The following is a 20,384-nucleotide window of genomic DNA, read 5'->3' on the forward strand; positions in this document are numbered from 1 at the left end:
AACCATGGAGCATTAAGAGTAACTACAGACTATAGCTGTGCAAGCATTGCTTTTTAAAGAGGTAGGTGCAAAGCGCTGCTTTCTGAGAATAGGAAAGAGACCTCGGTTCATAATAGATAACGTTGACTGGAGCGTGGTGAAATGCACAGAGATAAGGTGTGTTTGGCATGTGGATTACTGAGGACTGTCGCCACTGATGGATGCTTCTGGTATTAACTGGGTACAGAGAGAGTCAATTTATTTTTAGAATGGGTGAGTTTAAAAGGAACTGTTAAGCAAGGTGGATTGTGGAGCAAAAGGAAGATTCGGGGCCAGATGTTTTGGCTCCGTGACGATCTTGAGATGGCTGGACAGCAAATGCCTTTTGGATCCGTGCTAAGTGTATTCTTCCGAAGGAGAAAAGACTGATGTGACAGGAGAAATTTGATCCCCAGCATGACATTTCTTTGGTTTGCTTAGCTCCTTTGCAGTTTTTCCAGACATTAATGTGATAGCTCTTTCATTGATTAAGATAAACGGCTAAAGATATTAGGGGTTAGGGGGTGTTGGGCACACAAAGCAGTCTGTAGGATTTCCTACCCTGGCATACATTCCCACACCCTTGATTTTCATGGAAGCATACCAGTGAGAAACAGTGGGAAAAGATGTGAACTATTCAGCCCCACCCAGTGCCAGCACTTCTTTCTTTATGGCCTGACTCCTGGGAAACTGTTGCAGCCTCACAGAGCTCTTTGAGCTCCACCTCTGAAGAAGATGCCTTTTAAATAAAGTCTCCTAAAATCCATTTATTTCCTGAGTCAATAATATGGGCGGGATCTATGATTCTAATGTAAATGGATTCCAAAGCTAGATGGTTTGGGGTTTTGAATGAGCAGATTAAAAAAATAAGTATCGTGAGCAAATGAATATTTTTTATTTTGATAATGTTGAAATTGCATTGTGCTCCAAAGTGGTAGAGCTCTGATGTACTAAATGTCTCTTAATCTAAAAAATTTGAAATAATTCCAAACCTCTGATATTGAAGAGATCACTGGCAGACAAGGGATTAGTATATTTGTACAGTGCCGTGTAGTGTAATTTGATTTAAAAAAGCATGCCCACATATGACAGTTTTTAGATAATAGCATGAAGATAGTGATGCAATATGATAAACGTAAAAGGATAATTCAGGGCAGGCAGGAACACTGGTAGAATGTCCTTTTGTACTTAAGGATTCTGGATCCTCCAGCCCTCGAGGACATTTTTATAGTGTTAGCTAATTGATCAATACTTTTTTAAAAAAGAAAAAACAACTAGAAAAGAGAAAGAGAGCAAGAGATAGGGAAAAAGAGAAAGGGAATGTTTGCTTGAATTCACAATATCATTTCAAAATCCTCTTAATTTCTTTCTGAATTCCCTGTGCTGTATTAGAAACAATATACTCAGAACTATTAAAGGGGTGGAGAACGTATCTCAAGAAGATTTTAAGCTCTGAGTGATGATACTAAATTCACACGACCAAAGCCATCTTAAAGTATTTGAGGGGTTAGAGAAGAAGAAATCATCATATGTGATAACTGTAATATTTTTAAAGCTCCGTTTTCTCAAACATATTTATTTTAGGAATAAATTCTTTTCCAAACTTGCAGTCAAAATGATAGCAATTAATAGCAAGTTTTGAGTGTGTGTGTATGTTTGTGCATACATTAAAAGGCACATACTAAATGAGCGGTTAAAACACAGTGAATTTTGAATGCTAAAAGTAATTTCACCTAAAAAGAACACACACACATACCACACATGCACACAGGTAAACATCCTTCAGCTTGGCAAGTCAGATGAAAGTGGGTTATCACCTTAACTCTGTCATTTACTGTTGTGTGTTTGGAGCCTATCACTTAATTTCCAGGTCCTCATCTGTAAAATGTGAACACCTATGTATACCTTTTGGTATTTTGTGAGGATTAAAAATAATGTGGGGCTTCCCTGGTGGCGCAGTGGTTGAGAGTCTGCCTGCCGATGCAGGGGACGCGGGTTCGTGCCCCGGTCCGGGAAGATCCCACGTGCCGCGGAGCGTCTGGGCCCGTGAGCCATGGCCGCTGAGCCTGCGCATCCGGAGCCTGTGCTCCGCAACGGAGAGGCCGCAGCAGTGAGAGGCCCGCGTACCACACACACACACACACACACACACACACACACACACACACACACAAATGTGTATAAAATTCTTTGAGCAGTATTTAATATATAGGTGATGACAGTAACTTTTAGGTGTTATTGCTCTTCCCTTAAATGGAATTGTTTTTTGGAATAAACCATGTAGAGGAAAGTCTATTTATAATTTAGAGAGAGGCAGAATATGCTATTGGTACTTTGCAAAGGCTACTAGTCATTTTTCAAAATGTCAGAAGTTATATGCTATAATTGGAAACATTTTGTCTCATACAAATTATTGAGATTTATATAAATGTACCCCAGGTCTTTAGATTACTGCTTCACATCTTTTGCACAGCAGGCAATTTAAATTTTCCTATTTAGAAACTTCTAAATTGTCCAAGCCAGAAAATACCAGACATCCCCCTCTCTTGCTAACTTTAATAGACCATTAAATGTGCTTTGTTGGGGAAATAATAATTGAGAGATATTCATCCCTAATAAGGATGAAATCTGAGAAAAGCAAGAATTGGAGCAAAGTCAATGCCACGTCACTTAATTCTATTGTCTGCTTTTCTACTAGAGGTTCACATTGAATCCACTATAGGATTCTTTCTTAAATTTTTATATATATATTTATTTATTTATGGCTGCGTTGGGTCTTCATTGCTGCGCGTGGGCTTTCTTTAGTTGCAGAGAGCAGGAGCTACTCTTTGTTGCGGTGCGCGGGCTTCTCATGGCGGTGGCTTCTCGTTGCAGAGCATGGGCTCTAGGCGCATGGGCTTCAGTAGTTGTGGCACGCGGGTTCAGTAGTTGTGGCTCTCGGGCTCTGGAGCGCAGGCTCAGTAGTTGTGGCCCAGGGGCTTAGGTGCTCCGTGGCATGTGGGATATTCCTGGACCAGGGCTCGAACCCGTGTCCCCTGCATTGGCAGGTGGATTCTTAACCACTGCGCCACCAGGGAAGTCCCACTATAGGATTCTACGTAAGCATCCAGGATTATGGGCCACCAGGCTCACTGTGGCCTGGGTGTTGATCTAACATGTTGAATCATAATTTTTGGAAACGTGCCTCTTCCTTGAGTAAATATTTAACAGTTGAGCCATAATCCACCTGTTTATTCTACACCTCACAAAGGAATTCTTCTGAGGGACAGAACTAAAGGGTCCTTTGCCAAAAAAGCCACAATGTGAGAAAATAAGCTCAAGGAGTTTATTTTGTATTAGAATTTTAGTGAGTATCTGGAAGATAAAAATTCTTTTAGCTTTTCTTAAGAATGTCTGTTCTGGCTTTAGTGACTGAGCTTGTCAGCACTCTCCCTGCAAAGACCACCAGGAAAACACCTGTCGTTGGGTGTATTGGGGTTCCGACTCACTGCAGTGAGGGAGGATGCACATCACAAGGAACCGAGTTTGAAATGACTCATTAGGTTCGGGCTTTGAATGAGTGATTTGGGGGAGGGTCCAAGAAAGTGGGGACTCACTCTGGGTTAGGTGCTGTCAGAAAGCAGGAACAGTTTTATGATTGTGTATCCCAATAAATCTTAGCTGTAGGAGGGGAGACTAAAGCTGTAGTAAGTAAAGAAGTGGCAATCTCTCAGTTAGCAAGAGAGAGGGATGGCTAGAATTTTGTGGCTTGGACAATGTTCATATTTTGTCTGTGTTTAGACATGATAAGGTGCCATTATTGTCCTGCTCCATCGTGGTCACAGAGTGGCCTGGTCTGATGATGATGCCCTGTGAAATGATTTATGTTCAACAGCAAAACACCTAGGTCAAGCTGATAGTAACAGGCCAGCTCCTGGATGTCAGCGGCTGGTTTTCTCTTTCTCAAGCTTGAACACAAAGATACTTTTGGAGAGAGAGAGAGATTTATTTATTATTGGATGCTCGTTAGTGTCCAAGGAAAATAAGTCAGATAGTATTGTTGCTAAAATATTCATAGAAACCTTTTTCATTTAATACTTCAAAAAATAGTTTCCTTAAGGCTCAGTTATTTCACACAAATAAATATTAGCTAGGACACAGATTTGGGATTGACGTTCTAGTGAGGGTTCAGTGGAGAAGAGGATATGGATAGAAACTACTGGAATTCTCACCTGGGATCCTGGACTAAAAGGAAGCATTGGCAACTGTGTGAAATGTATCAGGGTAAGTGTTTAGCCTGTTCTAAATCCCAGCCAACTCTGTAAAAATTTCTTATCCCAGACAATATTTTGGCAGATTAGATGAAAAGAATCCAAGACCATATTAGTGGGAAGCACCCATACTTTCCAATTTTGTATCAATGACATGGCAGTGGATTTACACTGGAAGAGGCTACACGAGCCTTAGATAATTTACATAAATGATAATGGAAATGCTCAAATGTCAATCACATGTGACAGAGCCATCTGAAACCACTAGGCTTGGTGAGTTCTTCTAAAACAAGTAAATAATTAAATGGCTTAATAACTATTTTCCTCATTTGGTGGAATAACTATATAAAGATGAATGTATAAATATGTAGTGTTGTTTTTAACAGAATAGTAAGATAAAATGGCTTTGTAGGATACCTTATATTCATTTAGGAAGTTTTGACCTGTACCATTATTTGAAAATATGTATGACCTTTGCAAAAATATTTTTGGTTTATATAATTTTATTGCTGTTTACTTGCCACTGCCTAAATGGGGAGATGAAAGTAGTGCCAGATATGTGAGTGAAATGTTGAACCATTGAAATGTGAATGAGAGACATAGTGAAAGGTTTATTTTTACAGCAGCCATGGAAAGCATGGGTTTTTTAGTGGAATCAGGTAGCAGATCCAACATTTGGATGTTCAACTTGTCTTGCAGTCAAATTAGTTTTGAATTTAGTTGGTGCCTTATCTTGTCAAGTCTAGAAAGGCTTTAATATATAATTCACCCTGAATAATATCCACATTTCTTCAATTTTCCAAAAACTTACGATTTACCCTTTATTTTACATCAGTTTATAACCCAGAATAGCGTGTGCTGCCTGAAGACAGCAATTCCCCATCACTGAAAGTATTTAAAATGGCCATCTGTCAGGAGATAACGGAAATTTTTTTACTGGATGGAAAAATCCCTTACAACAGCAGTCCCCAAGATTTTTGGCACCAGGGATCGGTTTTGTGGAAGACAGTTTTTCCACGGGTGGAGGTGAAGGTTAGGGTTAGGGTTCCGGCTGTAATGCGAGCGATGGGGAGCCATGGGGAGCGTCAGGTAAAGCTTCGCTAGCTCGTCCACTGCTCACCTCCTGCTGTGCGGCCTGGTTCCTAAAGGTACCGGTCCGCGGCCCGGGGGTTGGGGACCCCTGCCTTACAACCTAGTATTCTGTGATTTTCTTTCTATGTCTGTCTCTCTCTTTCCATCTCTTTTGACCCACCTTCATGATACTGATATTTTTCACTGCTAATTTCATATGTACGTAATAGCTAGAAACTAATCCTAAAATACCCTTTTTTAGAGTAAAGTGCTGTCTGCTGACCACAACTACTAGAATTACCTGGGTTGCCTGCTAAAAGAACAAAATTCTTAGGACCTGCTTTAGACCTGCTCAGTCTCTTTTGAGGGTTTTTAACTGGCGCCCCACTCTTTTTGATGTGCGCTAGAGTTTAGAACCATTGCTTTAGAAAGTGGTCAGCAGTCATGAAGTCGAGTTATTTTAGAAAGAAGAATCTCTGATTTCAATTAGATGTGTTAGATTGCTACTTGGCTCTTACATTTTTTTTCTTTTAAGTCTAGATGGCAACAGCAATGATACAAAAGAAGCAAAAGCATTTTTCACCCATCTTCTTCTTATTCTACCTCTAGAACCTAGAATGCTTCACATACACCATCTCATTTAATCTTCAAAATAACTCCCATTGAGTAGTATTATCCCAGTTTTGTAGATGAGCAACTGGAGACTCAGAGACTTTATACAGAGAGAGAGATGGAGAAATGATAGACATTTTTCCCACCAATCAACAAATGACATATTTTGAACCATTTCTCCCATGGAAACCAGATGCTAAACTATTCTATGCTAAGCTATTCCTGTGTCTCTAGCAAAGCTTCTAAGCTATCTATAGCTTCATCTTCTGCCAAGATATCCTCCAGATCTTTTCCCCCATTGTTGCTTCCTATCTTTCATCAGTTGATCATGTTTTTCAAAATACCCACTCTAATCTCTGGGAATAATATGTAAAGAGGATGTCTTTCCTGGATGTCTATAATATTCTTCCAAGCAGGACTCCTCTTTCTCTTCATTTTGCTTCCATTATATTTTCTGATATGTTGGTATAGATGTTTCTTTCAGATGTTTCTTTGAAAATCCACAGAAAGGAATGGGACAACAAAAGAAGCAAACAGGTATCGTCATGTGGTTTAGGCGTGTTAAATTAAGCTAACGTGAAAACTTGATCCTACTTTCACAATATGAGTTCTAATTATTCCCTTGAGGAACTTTGTTAGCATGTTATTCCTAGTAATTGCTCTATGGAAGGCTCTTTTTCATATACTCTTTTCTGAAGTGTTTGAGGTTTCTTTTTCCTTCTTGATAAAGTTTCTGAAGAGACAAGTGATTGCATATTGAAATAGAATTCAGATTTTAATCTGCATTTGTTAGAGCGTACTAGATTATAAATGTGTCTACAGTTTTATTTCTTTCCTGCTTGTATTCTGTTCTAATTCCTGTGGGTAGCAGAAACAAAGCCACTGCTTATTTTTATATCAGTGGGCACTGGCAAGAGTCATCACAACAAATAAACTTACCATCTCAATTTCCTTTGACTTTGGAAGGGCAGAATTAGGATTGCTACCAAATGAGACAATCTTTTGATAGAAAAAAATTATTTTATATACTCGAGTTCAAGTCAGTATGATAGGGTATTTCTTTTCTTTGAAATCCATTAATACTTGCCAACCTTTTAGGGAGGGTCAATTTTTTAAAGCTGGAGGGAGACAGTAAGAAATGTTCTAGTTAATGATACACGTAAATCTAGAGGGTAAGCTTCTACTTAGTTATCAGACCTGGTTTTTATTCATGTTTTTCTGGTAACTCACAGACAAATTTCTTCTTCTTTTACCCACTAATTTGTATTTGTGCTCATTAAGACAAAGACCTTGATTTGTAACATTTGCTTAATGAGCTTCGATTTCTAAGAATCAACTTGTTTAACTCAGTTTAATTTAGATGTTTCTTCCTAACACATAGGAAAGCTCCTTTAATTCAACAACTGGTTTGCTAGGTGTATAGTACTGCAATAGCTGCTATGGCATTGCTGGACTAAAAGTCAATGATTGATACCCTCACTGAGTTTATAATCTGACTGAGCAGACATTTCTATCAAAAAAATAAGCCATCCAGAGAAATATTAAAATATAATGTAATACTTATAAGTAATAATTATTATGTTGTACATTGCCAAAAATTAATTCTCAGGAGCCTGGAGAAGGGCAAGAGACCAGTGTGATTTTGTTAAAACATTAAGCCATATGAATGGGTGAACAATAGCCCTGAGCCTTGAATTTCAACTAATACTTAAGTATGAAGGAAGGGGATACACAGGCAATCAGATGGAACAACCTCAGCCATATAATTACAAGCTACATTAAAGATTAAGAAACTGGTGAGACATTTAATGTAGTTCACAGTTATAAACTTTGTGGGTGAACTCTCTCTGACATGTCCTTATGCTCTGAGCCTTGGTCAGTTCTAGGCTTACATTTTGGAATCCACTTCGTTTGGGGGATTATACTGTGTCCTTCTCTTATAGAATATATCACTAATCACTCATCTATGAAGGTCTTGCCCCACATTTATTCATGTTTCTACTTTATTTCTGTAGTCAATAGTAAATTCCAAAAAATAAGCATAGGAATGCTTTTTGAAATTATACAAATAAGCAACCTCTACCTTTACCTTAAGAGATACTGGTATAGTTAACCCAGGGCTGTAATTACCTAGAACACTTACACAGAAATTTCTAAGACTTTACATATTAGCTGAAAATGGCTTTTCTCAAAAATGGCTTTTCTCATTTGGTTATTATTATATCTGTTGTATGTTAGCCTACTTGGACTTTCTACCCATAAAGTAAAGACAGTTATAGCTGCTGCCACTTCAGAGAACACTTAAGTTTAAAGAGAAGGAAGTAAAGGAGTGTTTTAGAAGTAAAACTATGAAAACAGAAATAAATGTTAGGATCTGTGTGGATTTTGCAAGTTTGAAGAAGTTAAAAATGAAAGGTGGACCATTCATTTCACCAAGTACTAGAAAGTGATACCTTTTATAAGTATTTTAATGTAATAATGTAATAATTTACTATAAGAGAATTATGTATGAGAAGTTTGGTATTTTCTGTGTCAGGATTTCAGTTCTCTTTTCATAAAATGTATATCCCTAAATATTCCTTTTCCTGGGTGTTCTCAATATTTGCCCTGATTTGAGACAGTGTGGTGGCAAGATTCCCTCCTCTCTTATTTCGTAGCATTATCTTGTAATCATTGCACAGAGAGGTGGCAGCAAAGCTAAAAACCAATATTCAAAAATGAAAATCAGGAAGGAAAAAAACTAGGACAAATACAGACACTTTTCGTTCAGTAGTTCAGAGATACCATTAGAATTATTAGCACTATCCATGCTATTGGCTTATTAAAATGAGTATGAATATCTACCTAATTTTCACACATCCAATCAAATCTGTGTTAGCCGTGTTTCACCTGACACAATAGTCTAGTATTTTCTGTGTAACTGACACAGTAAATCATTTCAGTGTCCTCTTGAATCAAATTCAAAAGACGGGATCTACATATGAATTTGGTATATGTATATTGTTGTCATGAGCTGTAGTAGTATATTTAATAATTGTCTATGCAACTGAGGCTTAGCATGATTTACCATGTATCATCATCTGTGTAGAAAAGTTGTTCCAAAGCTTATGTTTAAATGGCCAACGGAGAGACTTCATAAATAGCCTATAGGAATCAGTTCTGTTCTGCCTCAGCATGCAGACGAGAGGGTTATCATAACAGTGTATTTGTGTAAGCATTCCTCTGTTCCTATATGCCACACACCTGTGCATTGCCGGGTCATACAGCATGTGATGGGGATGTGGGCCTGTGACAGGGTGGAGGCAAATTTGTCATACTCAGGGTTGTGATGTTTCTTCTAAATCTCCTGAAGAAAGCTAATATGCCTTCCAGGATGATTGTCAGCTTCTCATCCTCTGTAGAAAGTCAAGGTACTGCTCTATCCTGGTGATGATGCTTTATCCTATATAGTACAGGTGAGGAGAAGGATAGAGGAAATGTCCCATAGTAGCTTCTCTTCCACCTGTTTTTGAAGATATGCATCAAAGTTTGTGATTCAGAAGGATAAAATAAATTTGTATCTGAGGTTTATCTGCAGAGCAGTTATTTTGGTGTGGGTTTCAAGGTACTATAATCGTTTGATCATTTTGAACATGTGAATCTGATATTAAAATAGAATTTACATTGTGGAGTTTACCCCTAGTTCTAGCAAAGGGATTTGGTTCTCCCAGGACAACATACAGAACAAAATGAAGCAAGTGACAGGAGTAAAATAAAGTATATGTGTAAAAGTCTTTGAGAATTTTGTATTTGTGCTTTGAGAATTCAGAAATTGGCAACACTTTCCTCATAGCCTATAATTTATAGTAGTGACTATGGAAAGCCTTAATGTAAATTACCCATTTGTTTTCATAAATTTAGACTGTTTTGAAAACCACATTTGAATAGCACTAATAAAATGTTTGTGAGTAACACATTACTCTGAGACTCTGAATAAGTCCATGTACTGGGGTTTTAGGATGAATAGTGACTGGGTTTTGGTTTGAATTGCTCAGCTATTTAGGGTATAGTGCTAGTCTAGCCACTATATTCCATACAGACCAATTCTCTTCAGTCTCAAAGGCATGGACTTCATGTGTAACCTCAAAGAGTAGTTGATCAAAGGGAGACACAGAAGGAGGATACTGCTAGATGTGTGCAAACCTAAATCCATTACCCAAACACACACTTTTTAAAAATGGATACTCTATTGACACGTATTTATGTGTCAAGATTATTCCCTAATTACTATCTCCTTAATATGATAAGGAATTCTGTCTTGTCCAAAAGATCCAAATGAGGAGTAACAATAGTAAAATAATGAAAGTAGAATGGAGGTTCTCTATGGCTTTATGGTGTTTACTGAAGTCAAACTTGTTTGAATAAATTATGTTTTATCCAATAAGATGAGCAATTTAACTATAGAAAAATTATTCGTTAGGAAAAATAGTTCACCTCATTGGAACAACATTTTACAAGAATAAGTAAAAATATAAAAAGCAATAGTTAAAAATATTGAGAGCTTATCATAGTATTAGGTGCTAGCCATTGTGCTAAGAGTTCTACATAGATGATCTAATTTTCTCTTCACAATAATCCGATGAGTGGGTACTATATTATTCTCACATTAAAGATGAGGAGATTGATGTATAAAGGGATTGAAAGATTTCCCTGATTGAATCCATATAGCTCTCCCAGGTTTTACCCCAGGTCAAACCTACCATTCTGCCTGTCTCCAAAACCCTGTGCTGTGCTAATAGAACAAAGTTTTAAACAATTAAAATAGGATCAAGAATGAAAGAATAAACCCATTGTCCAAAATCCATTGTACCAATATGCCTTCACTGATTGGTCAATGAATCTAAAAAGCTATTTTGATTGATTTTTTTCAAATATAGTTTAAAACACAAGTATAAATCCAAATAGGAAAATGTTTTTTATGTAGTTGTTGACTAAAATTATCAGATGCTTTCACAGTATCCAAGCCAGATGTGAGTTCTCAATCTTAGCACTGGAACACTGAAGAATGAAGCTTTATACATTGGTATTTGCATCTGTGCTTCAGCTATTTTAGTCAAATGGCTGACACCCTTAACATAGCCTCTCCAATATAAGGGGGAATTTGTTAGTGAGTTCATGTTGCTTGTCCTAATTCAAAAGGTCACTAATCTATCATGTGTTCCATAATCTCATTACACAGCAGGGACCTCTTTCCAGTTGTTAAAGAATCAGTAGGAGTGATTGGGCTATTACATGGGTCAATCAGGCATTTTTTCTCCTGGCCCATGTGGGAACCTTCATTTTTGAGAGGATAGGAGGTCTGTTCCATCTGCAAATTCTTCCAGATGGCCTGACCCGAAATGGCTTCCATGCCTGATTTGTGAAGGTAGTTCTTAGGCAACAGCAACAAGTGTATGTGGTTTGGGAACTTACTCTTACTTTGACAGAATGCCTTGATCAGATAAAGAACTACTCACGGACAATTTTCTGAGTCACTGGCCAGAGTCCAATGAAAGAGTGAAGTTCCTTTCCTTATTGCTTCTTCCTGATAATAATTTTAAGGGATGATTATATTTTTACAACATTTTATTTATAATTTATCCAGATGTGAAGACAATTAGCTGAATGGAAGTATTTTTTCCTTTGCAGAGCAATTAATTTTTCTTTTCCAAAAGGTTATTAGGATATACTTTTTGTAGGCTGCCTATAACAATGTCAAAGAGTTTAGGAAAAAATTATATACACACATACATGCACATTTGTATTATTCTGAGTTTCAGCTATGATATATTGTAAATGGCTTAGAAGCTTTTGATTAAAAAAAAAAGTTATAACCGTACTCTAACTCATCGTTGCCTGGATGTTTGAAGTGTCTTCATTATTGTTGTTGTTATAGAAAGTTTCTATAATGAATTATCCTCATTCTAAACCTAGTGATATGCCATGTATAGATTTTAGATCCTTGTCTACAGCAGGATTATTAATTTGGAAGCTATAAATTGAATTTCCAAATATTCAAACAGGCTTCCTTCCCCTTAGGGTGGGTTTGGCTACTTTCATCTGTGTATGCCAGGATCTATGATGGCCATCTCAAGTTTCAACCCAGGAGTTAAGGGTCATGTAGAGATTATCATGGGATGGCCCAATCTACTATTATTTATTTTTTAAAATAAATTTATTTATTTGGGGGCTGCGTTGGGCCTTTGTTGCTACACACGGGCTTTCTCTAGTTGTGGAGAGGGAGGGCTACTCTTCGTTGCAGTGTGTGGGCTTCTCACTGTGATGGATTCTCTTTGCTGTGGAGCATGGGCTCTAGGCACGTGGGCTTCAGTAGTTGTGGCATGCAGCCTCAGTAGTTGTGGTGCATGGGCTTAGTTGCTCTGCGGTATGTGGGATCTTCCTGGACCAGGCATCGAACCCATGCCCCCTGCATTGGCAGGCGGATTCTTAACCACTGCACCACCAGGGAAGTCCCTAGATGGCCTAATCTATAATTCAAATATCATGTACATTTTGCCTTAATACTTTGTAATAAAGAAAGTAATGTTAGTGTGCATTTTGGAATTTTTACTCTTTGGAATGGTTTCTCAAATTCATTTCAAGGTGATCAATGAGTTTAGATCTTGTTATATTCTCTCCTGACTATACAGCTCTTTGTATATTTCTATATGAATGCATATCACCCTTTCATTGTACATTTTTTTTAAACCTCCAGAAGAACGTTATTTTGAGTAGAGATTATTTAACACTATATGAATTGAAGAAATGAACAGTTATGAATAATTCAGTAAACTGAGAATATGTGATCCAACATGGAACTCCTAGAATGTTTTTGATACAAATAAGTACCTCATGGGGGTGATTGATACTTAGGCAGATATAGCTGACTACATTTTTCCATATACTGAATATTCTGGGGTATGAGAATGATCCCTTGCCTCTGTTCAATGGCAGTTGTCAAGTACATATTCACCTATTATTTACCCAGTAATTTCAAGGCTGTATAGCTGACATATTTAAAAATAGAATTGATATTTTGCTGCTTCTTTCTACAGTTCTAATTTGATTATTTTCCCTAGGCCTACCACAATGAAAAGTAATTATGTCTGTTGACCCTAAACTGACCTTGAGGAAATGAGGTGCTTATACCAACTTAGGTAACACATTATAAGTGTCTGTGTTATAACTGTCCAAAATTCACATTCTATAGTGTAATTTCTACTTGAGTCTAACATTTTGAAGTTGAATATGAAATTTGGTAAAAATATATCCAGTGGAATACATATGAACATGTATTCATATATATATGTGTATATAACAAATCTTCGGATATTACCAAATGATAGCAAAAGGTACCACAAAATTTGCCATGTTTTCTAAGTGATAGTATTCAGTTATCATTTAGTAAAATCATATCTGCAGCCAAAATTGCAGATAAGATAATATTTGATAACAGTCATATTAAAATAAGACATTCTGAGAAAAGTGGACTTCAGTATTACTTTCTTAGAAAATATGTTGTAGTTCTTGAGTTTGCTTTCACCATGTATGTAGTCAAAGTTTGTACTTCTTTAATGATGCAGATATGTCATTTTCCATTGGAAAAAGAACTGCTTTTAGTCACAATCAAAAAACATTTTCTGGTTTTTGTGGCCACTTTCTCGGCTGGGAGAAGATGGAAGACCAAATAAACTGGTAAATAGTAATCTACATCTATGATATTTATTAGAGATTATTTTCAGTTGCTGGCAGTTATAGATAGCTGTTTTTATATTTTAAGTTTAAAAATTCTTGAAAATTAATGTAAATTTGGAAATCAAAGAACTGAATTATGGAAAATGGTATTTTGTCTCATAATAAAATATTTCTACCTTTAGAATTATGAAACCAAACTCAAAGCAAATATAAAAGTAAGGCTGAAAAAGAAATCTCCAGTCTACTTTGAGTAGACATTATGATAGTTCTTGCTAATTTTCAACTAAATACATTAGAATTTGTTTACGTTGCAAAGGGAAAAATACTTTTCTGCTTCTGTATTTCATTTGATGGCTCATATGTCACTTTATGGAGTGCTCACCACTCAGCTCATTTTAGTACAACGTTTTATTTTGTGGTTGACCTAAGACATTAAACTGAAATACGATTCTTTTCAAAAACACAAAAAAAGTTTGTTTTTTTTTTCAGTAGATATGTACAATACAAATGGCTTTCCTTCCATTGAAAGTCATTTTTGGAACTTTTTGCAGTGTGGTCCAGTTTAAGCTGTTTTGCTTTTTGGTGTTAAAGATGTATATTACTTATTTTTGAGAAATTTTGCCTCATTAATTCTTTATGAATTTGAAACCCTTTAGAGTTTGATATGGCATAGTGGATTTCGCTTTGAGTCTAACAGTAAAAAAAAAAAAAAAAAAAAAAAAAAAAAAGGTCCCTTCCACCTACCTCATCCATCTCTCTGTGTGGATTAAGTTCCCTCAGCAATACTCCTAGGGGCTTATCTTGATGATAGGATTTTGTGCCTGCTTTAGTCGTGTTTCCCATATGCAGATACCAATTGTTCAGTGAGTATATACGTAACAGCAGGCATGCCAGTCAGGATTCAGTCAGGATTAACCAGGAGGGCTCTATACTCCGGTGTGGCACACAGCCGTCTTTTGTTTTTCCCATGCCAGAAGCCCCTCATTTTCCCCGTTTTTAGAAAATCCAGACTAGTGTGAACACTCTGGCCCTGTATGGTTCTTTGGGAAGTAAACAGTCTTTTATTTATGATCTGAGTCATAAATTGCAATTCATTTTCTGTGCATCTGTAGAACCTCTAACAAATAAACAATTTTAGAATTGAAATTTAAGCAAATGTAATACCTCTTAAATATCCTTAGCACCTATCCTATGTGTATAATAAAGGTAATATTTTTATTATTGCAAAACCAATATATTTACGAACCCTCAATCTCTCTCTCTCTCTCTCTCTCTCTCTCTCACACACACACACACACACACTCTCTTTCGAAAGTGTGTGTGTGTTGATGTGTGTATGCATACAAGTGAATTTACTGTGTGATTCATACTGGTTTCTTCGAGAGTATAAACTTGTAGGGCTCCAAGTAGCTTAAAATAGAGCTGGAATTAGCTTAAAATTTCAAAATCCCAATGTCTTATTTTATATGAGGAAACCGAGATGCAGAGAAATCAAATACATTGGCCAAAATCATGTAAGTCATTAAGGGCAGATGTGGGCCTAGACTTAAGGTCTCCTGACCCCTAGAACAGTGATCTTTCTATTGCTTAGAGGTCATCTTAAAGAGCAGTCAAAGCCTAGCAATGAGAAGAGTATTTAAATGTTGATTTTGAGCGAGGTACAGCTTTACAAAGGCCCCTTATCTGCTTATGAAGGAGACTCAGGTCAGCTTGGCAGTGAGGACAGGCCATGTTTCTAACACCAAGTGATGTGCCAATTTTCATCTGCAAGGTTATTATGCAAAAGCTAATTTCTTGATATTTACTAATCGAGTGCTTCATGAGAACTTGTTATACCAGTGCTCCCAATCTAGGGCTGTTTTTCAGCTGGGATGTGTAAAAGGGGGGCTACTTTGCTGGAGTCATGACTCTGGTGTCCGCCGGGTCCAGGTATATATTTTATGATACTTTAAGGCCTTTTAAAATTAGAACTTTAAAACAAACTAAAAAGGTAGCCAAAATCAAAGCATTATTAGGAAACTGTATATGGATTTGTTGAACCATTAACACATCCATCTTATAAAGGTGCTTGGTTTTACTGAACAGTCTGTGTAGCTTCAAGTTTTAATCTCTTCCTACCTTGATTCACGTTGTCCTCCCCCCCCAACACACACACACACTTAGGCCTCTTACAGTTTTTGTAAGCTGACTCTAGGGGCTACTGGACCCATTCTGTGAGTGCTTAAAGTTCTGTTGTTGCGGTACTCTTATTAAGAAAGGTTCTTGGTTACTAGTGGGGGTATTCTTTATTCATCCATGTATTATTAATTCTTCACTCAACACACATTTATTGAATGCTTCTTAATGGCAGGACATTGTGTGGTGCAAAATACAAAATATAGAATACTAATTCCTTGAGGCCCAGGAATATGTCTCCCTCATTTAATAGATGATTATCTTATTACATGATAACTGACATGATGGAAATGTGCATAGTCTAGTACAAGAGCACAGAATAGGCCGGACAAGAACTCCTGCGAGTTCTGATGACTGAGCTGAGCTTTAAAGGATAAGTAGGAGTGATCCAGGTACAGGTGCGGCAGAAGCATTTCTGACAGAAGTTAGAGCATGACTCATGTCATGGGGAAGTGAAAACAGGCCGGCAGAGCCTGGAAAGAAGGGCATATTGGGGCTGAGGTTGGAGTCTGGAATGGGACAGCGGCTCTGACGTGTGCGAGGTGTGTAAGCTTGGACAAATGATTTAGCTTCTCTGTGTCTCGGTTTCCTTATCTGTAAAAACTGAGATAATTACGGAACCTGCCTAATAGAGTTTCTGTGAGAATTACGTGAGTTGATATATGTAAAATGCATAGAGTAGGCCTTGGCAATAGTGAGCATCATGTAGATTTTCTGCTGCTAGATTATAAAATGAAAAGCAAGTAGAGCATATGATACATGAGGCAGAAGTAAAGCTATCGTGCCTCATGGTAGTAAGCTTGGACTGTATGCTGTATAGCTAAAGAGGAGACTTTAAAAGGCTTTAAGCAGTGGGGTGACATGACCAGATTTATTTTTTCCATCACTGTGGAGACTGCAGAGAATGGGAAAGTCTAGAGACAGAATTTATTTAGGGAGTTATAAAACTTGGGAGATGTGATCTTGGAATAAACTAAGATGTAGTGGTGGTAGCTGTGGAGAGGAAGGGACAGATAAAGGTAAATGAGTCTGATTAAGCCACTGAGTGGACTTAGTGGTGAGGTGAAGTGGGGGAAGAGTAAGAGTGAAAAGTGACTCCTAGGTGTCCAATTCTGGTGATTTGGTGGCTGTTGGTACTGCTAGTTGGTACTAGCAACAGCTAATAGCAGAGGACCAGGTTCAGAGGGAAAGGGGCTGGGTTCCGATTTTCACCTGTAGGGCTCATGGTGCCTGTGGAACATGCAGAGAGAAAAGTCCAATGTCGGAGTCCAGCTCCAACGAGTCCAGGGAAACCTGAGGGATGGACGGCGTCGGCGAAGGAAATAAGACCTGACACCCTTTGTAGATGTCAGCACTTTGAGCACACATTTATTTTTCAGAGCAGGTATTTATATGTAGGCAGGATTCATCATCATGTACAAAATCAAAAAATCTCAACATGTTCTAACCTCAAAATATTTTTATCAGTTTTCTGAAAACATCCCCAGTTTCTAGATGTACTAACAAGATACTTCCCCAAGTTCTCATTAGTTGCAGGTTATTTTCTAGTAGTTAAGCCAAGCTATTATGTAAGTCTCTATTACACAAGTGCAAGCTTTGTGTTCTTTCTGCATGGGCAAGTTTTTTGAATAGTGCCTTGAAAATATTTACAATATATCCTACAGTTCCTGTGTACCTGACTCCACTAGTAGCACTTACAATACCTCCTGCGCTCCTGTTTATCATCCGCCAATTGTTGCCAGAGTGTTAACCTTTCTTTATAGTGGACCCATATGAAAGCAAAATCATCAACAACCCCTTTGTAGGGGCCACAGTTGTTCAGTTGGGGGTGTTTTCCATAGGAACATCCCTGTATTTCCAGACTGTGTATTGCGTTCCCAGTTTCCAGGGGCCGATAAAGGTACTTTCCATTTTGTGATAATAATAGTGTGGGGGGGGGGTAGTAGTTTTTCTCATTTTCCTAACCCTGGGCGCAAATCCCCCTTGTGCTGTTTCCATATATAAGCTTAACACAGCCAAACAAATCAATAGAGATGTAGTCCACCGTCCTGGCACAGTGGTGCTTCGCAGTCCTGCCTTTGATTGCATCATGACTTTGTCACGGCGCAGGGACTCCAGGATGGCTTCCAACAGTCCAACAGGCATTTGATGTGTGATACTTGGGAGAAAGATCAGGACAGCTATAATTTTAAGAACCATCAGTGTGGTGAGGTTGAAATCATGAGAAGTAATGAAATCGCTCATAGATGGAGGACAGTCTTGGGAGTGACACCTGTAGTTACAATAAAGAAATTGTTAGGGTAGAGACAACAAAAGGAGATAGAAGAGCTCCTAGGAGAGCTGGGAGAGAGAACATGCTCATCTTTGCCTCCAGGTATGATTTCCCCACATAAGAATGCCAGGCTTAGATTCTAACAAGTATTCCTCTGAGGCTGCACTTTGCATATGATAACCCAAACCATGAGTCTAAAGTTGCCTGGTTTTTCACCCAGGCTGCATGGCCACAGTGAAAATAAGTTAACTGGTCACATGTTTCTCCCTGGTTAGGTGGACCAAGCTTGTTCTCCTGTCCATTGGTCACACAATCATTGTGTCTTTGGGGCCATTGAGTAATGCTAGTTGATTTTCTAAGCATGCTGTTATGAGTCTGTACAGTTGGGGCATTAAGTATATAATTTGGGCAGTTATTCCTAAATTAAAGAGATCATTAAAGATCACAAGTTAAAGAGATGATTTGGGCAACTATTCCCAAAGAAACCCAACATAAATCATCTCTTTCTGTGATATTTTATTTTTTTCTTCAGTTTTCTCCAGAGTATTGGAAAGATCTGAACTTTATAGCCACGTCTTTGCAACAAAACAAATCTGCTAATAATTGCCTATGACTAGCTGATAAAAAATCTTTAAGCTTTTCCTGCCTTCATTGTGAATTTCTCTTACACAATGAAAGAATTGTAAAGATACACAAAATTGAGGCAATTAGTTATGTATATACTGGATGTGTCACATGTAAGTGGTGATGGAAATTATTATAAGAATATTTACTTTATTTTAAAATAATTTGCAAACTAGAGGTCCCTGGAAGTCCTTTAAACTTGTGTTACCCTTGTTTGCTTCTACCGGTTGCTATATTGTGAATGTCATACAAATAGGCATCCCCTAAAAACTTTGGAAAATTTTAACTTGATAACATATGATGAAAAGCAAATAAAAATATACTATTTTAGGAATGGATTAGAAAAGTGCCTAGAGGAGCACCTGTATGTATGTATTTCCCAGATTTCAGATTAGAGTTTGATATCAAATGAGGATCAAGAGAATGATCAGAAATGACTCATATGATTGTATATTTGTTACCAAGAGAATAATGGCTAAGAGTCCCAAAATGTAGGCAATTTTATAATAAATAAATAATAAAGTACAACTCTAGATTTAGGGAAACACTGAAAATATATAAAATCAAGTAAGTGATGTCAGATTCAACAGATTAAGAAAGTTGGAAATGAAGATCAAAGTCCTAGAAGGAATAGGCGATGTGAACAGATTGCAGGGGTTACTGTAGAACAAGGAGGGAGGGAGGATGCTGGGCATGTAATCAGCAAGGTCAGGGAGAAATGAAGAAAAGAACATTTATGCCCTAATTAGCCAGCAATTTGTTATAAAACAGCCTTGCCACCTGGAGAGCCGAATTTTAGAATTTATTGGCACAAGCCATCAAATGAGCCAAATTAGAGCAGGCTGTCATCCAGGTCTCCAGCACGGGCTACAGTGAACGATTAGCAACAGCTACACGCCTCAGGAAGGCTGGGAGAGGAGACGGTGTACTTAGTAAGAGAAGGGATAACACAATCAAAGAAGATCCACATAGGTTCGTGAGACTTCCCTATTGCAATCAGTCTTTTAAAAGTCAGACAATGCATCTGGCCTTTGACACCCTATATGATATCTCAAACTGAGTATTTTGCTACCGAATGAAACTAAATAGGACAAGAAAGAACTGCTCATCTCTTTATTGCATCATCGTTTATGCTAAACTTTTCCATTAAAGGGTAATGTTTCTCTTTAACCTTGGGGACTGCATGTGGCTCATTGTTCTTTCTCAAACTGAATATCCAGTGTGTTCCTGGAACTCATCACTTCTACCTTTACCACAGTCCCTAATCATTCCTCCTTCTCTGGCCTCCCTCAAGGATGCATGAGTATTCTACCTGTAGTGCTACTGCCAGAGTTCTGTCTTCTGTTTGACTCTGGTAACCTCCTCCTCCCTTTCATCTTGTTTTCTAGGTGCGGAGCCTTTACAGCTTTACACTGTGCTGTAAAGTGGTATTATCTCCCTCTGTATTGACACTTGACCGGAATAATCTAACCCATCTTATCCCAAGCCCAGTTGGATGTTCTGGTCAATATTGTGGCTTCGTATGACCCTCTTGTGTCGAGGGTCAGCCCACATGTCAGTCTTTACACCACTTGTCTATTGTTCTTCATCCTGGGTGGACACTGCAGAGGACTGGCACATAAATTCTCTCCAAGCCTTTCTGCTCAGAC

The sequence above is a fragment of the Phocoena phocoena genome, chromosome 5 (genome assembly GCF_963924675.1).
Source record: "Phocoena phocoena chromosome 5, mPhoPho1.1, whole genome shotgun sequence".
In the NCBI taxonomy this organism is placed as follows: Eukaryota; Metazoa; Chordata; class Mammalia; order Artiodactyla; family Phocoenidae; genus Phocoena; species Phocoena phocoena.